Here is a 6909-nt window from a genome sequence, read left to right as displayed (position 1 = left end):
GTACTGAATGGGGACAGAAAATATAAGTTGCAGAAAACTCCATACTATGGTCAACTTCTGGAACATATTAAAAACGACACCCCAAATAGACATGTTTAGCTATATGCATCAGGGAGGAGAGATGTCAAGCAAGGGAAACGTTCTTAAATCTCAGCACCGTCATCCCTGGGGTGGGACATGCTGAGTCTGTGGGAAGACTAGGGCACATAGAAACATCAGTTTAATGGCAGTATCCCAGAACTAGGTGAGATGCAATTTTCATCTATAAATAAACAAACATAGAAATAAGGGGGAGGGGAGAGGTAGGAGAGAGGAGAGCTGAGGGGAGCAGGAAGCTAAATCCTACAATGTGTTACCGTGGGCTTTGGCCCTTCCCCTGAGCCTAGAGAAAAATAAGCAAAAGTTTGTCAGTGGTTTCCGGACAGCATCAAACCTTTGGAAAAAAAAAATCCTCCATCTGTTCAAAGTCTAGAAACTTAGCCAGGTGGGCATCACAGGTGAGCTGTTTAGAACCAGACTCTAGGTTTGGTGGGTTTTAAGGGGAGGAGGGGCAGGGCTGTATTGTAGCAAGATCCTTAAACAACTTGTGCGCACGTTAGGGTGGGGACATCTGGGTGTCCTGACATGAGGGGACAGCATGACAGGGGGTGGAGAAAGCATGGTATATCAGGAAGGATCCAGGTGAGAGACAGTGGCGACTCTGGGCAAGATGATGGATTCAGAACTCTCTACTTGTGAGCAGCAGAATCCAGATTTGGGATTCAGTTGTTTGTGGGAGTGAGAGAGAGGGTGGATCTAAATGGTACTTCTAAGATCGGTGGTAATACATGCCTGTAATCTTAGTGTTCATGAAGCTGAGGCAGGAGGATGCTGGCTATTATTGAGATTTTTGAGATTCTGTCTCAAAAAAGAGAAACATTTCTTAACACATTGTAGCTTTGAGGGAGGTTTCTTTGTTACTTCAGATACATGAGGGCACCATCACATGTGGACACACCCTCAGTGGCCCATGTCCTGGAAGCACTATGAAAACATTGTTTCATTCAATCTGTCCACACCCTGTGAAGCAGAAACTGTTATCAGTCGACAAATGAAGTCCCTGAGGCCCCAAGAAGGCACAGGCCACTGGGCTCCTGGAAGATTAGTGCCCTGCAGAGAGAGGTGGAACTTGAATTGGAGTCTGACTCTATAGCTGGGCCTGGGCGCTGTCAAATCCTTCTTCAAAGTCCATCCAACACATTCCCTGCAAATGACTTCCTGGTCCGCCAAAACTGACAAGCCTTTGCTGATCCTGCTGCTGCCTGGTGGAGTCTTGTCCGGAAGGACTTGCTTGTTGAACATGGCAGAGGAGCCAACTGAACTTTCTTCCCTGGAAGGGTTTGGGGCTCTTTCCACTTCCCTGGGGCCTCTTGGTTTTTCTCTCGGGAAACTTGAGCCACTAGAAGACACTATCACTGGTGGGAAGTCCATGTTCAGTTCCTCCAGTTGGTTATGGAGCCAAGCCCCAGCTTTTAACCACCCCTAAAATCCCACCATCTCAGATAGGGGCTGAAGCCAGCCCTTCAGCAGCCCAGTTGACTTCTGTGTCCCGAGGAGCCCCACCTCCATACCTTCCTTAGAAAGCTGTGGCAGGTGTTTCTTATCAGCTACCATATCTGGTGGCAGGTACTTTCACCTGCCACAGCCCTGCAGACTATGTGACTCCATCCTGACCAGACCTGGAAGAGTTTCTAGGTTCTGGAGTGTTTGAAATTCTGCTCTCTAGGCAGGACCAAACTTCCAGAAAATAGCTGAGGCACTGGTGGGCTACAAGCCTTTGATAGGCCTTGCCATGGGGTACACAAACTGTTCTTCTGTCAAAGCAACCTTACAGTGTCCACAGCACCATGGACTCTTTTGCCTGTGGCAAAAGCAGAGGGGCAGGAGGTGACAAGATGGAGGAGCGAGGCTGTGTATTCCCTCCACTCCCGGAGTCATCAAGCAGAACTGTCTTTCTGGCTAAGCTGTAACTTCTGGCAGGCTGCCCCTCCTATTCCCCCAACAGCTTCCCTCTTGTCCCCGTCTCCAAGGCAACGACCCCAAGAACTGTACCATGTGTGGCTGCTTTCCCCAGGCTCTGCTGCCTCCGTTAGGGTTTTCCTAGTGGCAGATCCTGAGACAAAGTTTGAGGTTTATTTGAGGAGATCTAAGGAAGCACCACAAGGAGAAGGTAGGCACAGGCAGGGCAGTGAGAGCCTAGCAGCAGACAGGTGAGGAGGGCAAGCTCTACACTCAGCCTCTGGGAGATGATGGGGTATGCAGTTAAACCAACTGAGGGCTCAGGGAGTGAGGGCCTTAACCATATACTCGCCTCCATTATTGGGTGTGCTTGTGTATATATTTTGCAACGAGCAAATCCCAGACTTTTTGAGTGGCAGGGAAGCACTGTATTTCCCCCATCCCCTCCCCCACTGTCCTTCTGGTATTGTTTAAGGCTGCTTTCACTATCTTCTCAGTACCCATAGTTAATTCAACATAACTAAGCTTACTCCAGTGGGTGCATAGTACCTGCCACAGAGACAGACCGGACCCAGGCACATCCAGTTGTCCGTGGGAAGAAGCTTTCACCATGTAGAGGGATGTTTGGGTTACTCGGGCAGCACATAGCCATAGCCCGCACCTTTGTAGACAATCTGTTAGACTTTCCTCCATACTCTGAGCATGGTATTTGGTCCTTCCGGTTGATACAAACTGGCTTTGATCTTCTCCACACCACATCAGGCCCAGAGCTGGAGGAGAGATGGAGAGAGATACCGTCCCCCAAACACATTCTGCACATAGCACAGTTTGTTACTGAGGTAAGTTCTCAAGCACACCGGGGCTCTGGCTCTCCTAACCCCTGTGCAAAGCCAAGTTCAAGAGCTAACCCCAGCCAGGGTGGAGCGGTTCAAGGCTAATCCACCAAACAGGACAAAGTGGTTCATGCCTGTATTTCTAGTGCTTGGGATATGGAAGCAAGATTAACACAAAATTAAGGGCTACAGAATGAGACTCTGCCTCAAATAAATGTAAGCCCAATTCTAGTTAGAAAATTGCACTAAGGAAATTGCTTAGGAGTGATTTCCAGCTAAGACAAGTTAGGCTTTGCTAATAACATTGGTAACTCAATAGCCAGGCAGCCAATGTAACAAAGTAGCAAAGTTTGTGTGGGGGTGGGGTGGGGTTGGGCAGGTGTGCTTCATTTTAAAATCTGCTAAGCTAGGAGGCCTTTAATTCAAGCACTTGGGAGGTGGAAGCAGGCAGATCTCTGTGAATTCAAAGACCAGTCTCTCTATGTGAGTTTCAGGACAGAGCTATGTAGAGAGAGACCCTGTCTCAGAAACTAAAACCTAATATATATAATATATAATATATTATATATATATATATATATATATATATATATATATATATATATATTATATTTATATAAACCTTTACAATCTTTCACTGGTGACTACTGTAGCAAAGAGAATGTATGTAACAAATCCCAGGCCCAATACTGATACCTGGTCCCTGATCCCTGAGCTCTTGCTTCTTCAATATTCTGGGTGGGTGGTCCCCTCCAGTCCTGATGAATTTACAGCACTCACCCTGGATGTCAGGTTTACACCAGCCAGTCAGAAGAGGAAGTTTGGGGAAGCCAGGCTCAGAGGAAGCACATTTAAGTTGCTGAGGTAGGGGACATTGTAGTAGGGTAGAGCTGGATCAGGACTCACAGAGAGGTAGAGGAGTGGGGTGGGCTGGGAAATGTAGTTCAGTAACATCTAAAGTCAAAAGAGTAGGAAGGTATCTTCCTTGAGGAAGCCCCTTTGTTCCCCTTCCCAGAAGACTTGCTATCATCTTCCTGAGGTCTGAAAGTCCTATGGAGGATTGGATTCCAGAGCACACATTGGTCTTGCAGAGGTTCTGAGTTTGATTTCCAGCACCACGTGGGTTTGGCTCACGTTGCCTGTAACTTCAATTCCAGAGGATCTGACACCCTCTTTTGGCCTTTATTGGCTCTTCACTTATTCGCACCCCCTCATATCTATAAATAAATATGCATATATTTTAAAAAAAACAAACTACAATCTAAGAAAAAGTTGAATGAGGTGAGGCATCCTGTAATTCCAGCACCTGGGAAAGGGGAGGCAGAAGGATTGGGTCATCCTTAGCTACATAGTGAGTGTGAGGCCAGCCTGAGCTGCATGAAGCTTTGTCTTAAAAAAAAAAAAAGTTCCATGAGAGGAATGAAATCATAACATTAAAAGGAAAACAGAACCAAAGGTCTCTGTGTTAAATTAAACAAGTTAAAAGAGAAAAGTACGTCAGAGGAGGTCACTTTTTCTCTAAGTCTAGAATATAGAGGAAAAATGATCATGAACGGGGTTATTGGTCAGACGAGGGTCAAGAAGAGGGAACATAGAGAGGGTAACAGGGGAGTATTATCAAACACACTACATGCATCATCCCATTATTTTGTACAATTAATATACACTAATTAAACGTGAAAGCCCTATGACTGTTGCTAGCTGGTGAGTAGGCTTGTTTTCTCTCCAGATCTCCAGGCAGAGGCCAAGGTCTGAGAAAAGTAAGCTCGTGTGTTGAGTGCGTGCGATGGAGGGTCAGAGGAAGCTGTGGTCATTGTGACTCTCCTGAGACAGAGTGGAGCTTCCTCTGAGCAGGGCCGTGGTGCAGCCCCCTACGCAGAGTCAGGTTGGTGGCTGCAGGTGAGGTTTCCCACTGTTTACTAAGCACATGTTGTGTATGGTCTCATATGTGATGCCATCTAGTCCTCCCAGGGGCCCTGCAGTCCCGAAGCACCAGGACCACAAGGAGACAGCCCTCACTTGGGGAGGAGCCAAAGCTCTAGCTGGCTGCTGGTGAGAGATGCGTGAACATGCTAGGCAGTGTGCTTGGGGGCAGCAGGTGAGGCCAGGCAGTAGCCAAGTCTGGGGGAAGAGCCTGGGCAGGAGGCAGGAATTCTGCTGGTTCTGCTCTGACGCCAGGCGACTGAGGAATGCGGCTTCCTCATTTGCTCAACATAGCTCTCTAGGCTAGCTCTGTGCTTTGAGAAGATAGGGGATGATTTTTCACTCTGCATATTCACAGTTCTTCAGGTAAGCTGTCCCCTCCTAATGTGGCACATGGTGACAAAGATCATTAAGTTTATCTTCTTCCCCTGTGAGGCTGTGTGCACATCCAGAAACCCCAGGGTTGCAGGGTCAATGCTGACAGAGCAGTTACAGAGTACAGATGGTCAAAACTCATGATGACCTGTGGCTTGCGGCCTCAGGCAAGCCCAGAGTCGCTGTTTCCTCTTCAACATAGAGGAGCTGACACACGTTAGCTAGTTCATGGAATACTCCAGAGCCTTCCCTAGTGCAGCATACACATGGACATATCTGGCTCATAGTCTGAGCCCTAGGAAAATCCCGTTCTTAGGCCAAAGAGAGCCTCTGTGTTTGATAAGGAACCATCACAAAGTAGAAGCAGATGCCACAACTAAATGTTCACTTTGGTGATGCACACCTATAGTTCTAGCATTCCAGAGGGTGAGGCAGGAGGACCAGAAGTTCAAGGTCATTCTCAGCTTTATTGTGAGTTTGAGGCCAGCCTGAACTACATGTGACCCTGTCATGAATAAACAGACAGAATGATGCTGTGCTGAAATATTGGCCCAACAGCCAATCTTCCAGCTGTGAAAGAGGATCCAGAATCCCAGACTTCGACATTTAAGACATGGTTAAGGGTCGGGGATGTAGCTCGGCTGGTGCTGTGCTCATGGAACATTCGAAAGGCCCAGGGCTCAGTCTTCAGAACTGGATAAGTCACGTGTGGCGACATGCCTGTAACTCCAGCACTCAGACAATGGAGGCAGGAAGGTCAGGAAATCAGGGTCATCATGGTAACCTGGAAGCCAGCCTGGGCACTTGAGACCCTCCTTCAAACTAACATCAATAGCAAACTAACAACAACAACAAGCTCACCAAGAATTATAACGACAGAATACATATATATATTTGAGTGTTTTCTAAATTTTTTAAGCTTTGTGGGGGCTAAAGAAAACATCTGTGCTCCAGATTTGCCCCTGGATGTGTGAACTCCATATAGCCGAGATCCCTGCTGGCTGATCTCCCAGGATCTCTGACCAGGATGAGAGCCAGGGAGAGGTTGGACCTCACCTCAGGTTACAAAAGAGGATTAGCGTCTTTTCACAGAAGAAAATCCTCAAATGATAGTGACTACTATAAGACACTTTTCTGTTTCTCTGATGTATGAAATCCAGAGGCAGGCCACGACGACACATCTCTGTGAAGGCAGCTCAGCCCAGTTTTGTTCTGTTACCCGTAGTGTAAAGCCCCCATGCTTAGTGTCTACTGTAGCTGCTGAGGTACAGACTGTTGCCTCAACAGGTCCAAGATCAGAGAAGAAGTCACCAACGCCTTTCTTTTAAAGATCCAGTTCCCTGAGTCTCTGTAAAGTTTTTATGTATGAAGTCCTATGGCTATACTTAGCTGCAATGGAGCCTGAGAGGAGGTCCCTTTACTAAAGGAGAAGATAATGGGGCTCCAGCTCAGTGGTAGAGTGCTTCTTTAGTATGAGAACAGCTGTGGGTCCCATCCTTAGCATCCAGAAAACTGAGCAAGAGGATGTTACACAGTGGAAGGCAATGAGTCCTTCTCTGTCCCATCAGACGGCCTGGTGTACTGTGGAGGGTAAGGATAAGAAGACAGTATGGCAGCAGAAAGCCAGACACTGGTGCTTGGGCATGTCTTTGAGTCTCTTTGTGATTAAAAAGAAAAAATAAGAGAGCAAGCCAGGAAGAGCATCATCAAGGTGTGAGCATCATCAAGGCTACGGGGAGAGGACACTCCTGAGCCCTTTATGTATGGAGGGGGAGAGGAC

Source organism: Grammomys surdaster, unplaced genomic scaffold, assembly GCF_004785775.1.
Source record: "Grammomys surdaster isolate TR1022 unplaced genomic scaffold, NIH_TR_1.0 193, whole genome shotgun sequence".
NCBI lineage: Eukaryota > Metazoa > Chordata > Mammalia > Rodentia > Muridae > Grammomys > Grammomys surdaster.
This window is presented reverse-complemented; position numbering follows the sequence as displayed.